The following is a 1,101-nucleotide window of genomic DNA, read 5'->3' on the forward strand; positions in this document are numbered from 1 at the left end:
GGAAGTAGGATTGCCCAACCTTCCTTCCGAGGAGTGGCTGGTGGGTTTGAACCGCAGTATGGTTAGCAGGCAAGTGTCTTAGCCACTATGCTACCTGCAGATGATAGACTTGCTAAAAGTATTTTAGAAACAACTTGTAAATTAACTCTGGCTCAGGACATGGGCAATAGGGCAGAAGGGAAGTATTTTAGAAACAACTTGTAAATTAACTCTGGCCTGAGGACAATAGGACAAAAGGAACAAAAGTTAATTGTAGACCCTCTCCCCTCTGCCCAAGCCCCTATCAGCTGAAAACAGGAAACTAGTGTGACCCATTTCTGTCCATGCCCCAAATTCCTCAACCTTTTGTGAATATGCAAAACCCCCTCTCCTGAAACCTACAAAAACTGTGTTTTGATGGCATCTCGGGGAGTTTAGATCTGGGTACTAAACTACCCCTAACTACCTGCACTGCTGCTTTGCAATAAATAATTTTCTCTCCTCTCAATCTTGGTGTGTAAACTATTTTGGCCTGACTGCACACCAGGCAAGGACCCACATTTGGTCCTGTAGGACCACATCCCAAAGGCAGCTACTCAGCTGCTTGTGGTAGATCCCATCAAGGAGTTGATTGCCAGTCTCATCATGGGGAATAACTACCACCAGCTCCCAGCCACTCAACCAGGCCCAGCCAAGTTGACATACCAATTTAATTACCACATGCAGCAATGGGGAAGAGACTTTCCAGGGACAGGAAGAGCATAAAGACATGAGGTGGAAAAGAATAGAGGATGTTTCCTGGCTAGCATAAAATTCTATTGTGTTGGAGTGTAGATTTCTGCTACAAGGATTAATCTGAGAATAAACCAGAAAAATAAGGTGGGAAATTTTTTGGAGTGATAGCCTAGAGTGCCAAGCACAGGAATTTGGATTTATCAGAAGTCCAAGTGGAATTATGAGCTCCATTACCTGAGCTATAATGGAAGTAGGCAGAACCCATATCCTCAAGTTCTTATCCAATATTGGCCACATCTCAACTGTTGTGATCCTAGAACAAAGCACTTGCATTCTGTGTGAACGATTTTAGCAAAGAGAAAAATATATTTATCGTTGTACTTCACA

Source organism: Orycteropus afer, unplaced genomic scaffold (assembly GCF_000298275.1).
Source record: "Orycteropus afer afer isolate SDZICR_OR568_19922 unplaced genomic scaffold, OryAfe1.0 scaffold00022, whole genome shotgun sequence".
Taxonomy (NCBI): Eukaryota; Metazoa; Chordata; class Mammalia; order Tubulidentata; family Orycteropodidae; genus Orycteropus; species Orycteropus afer.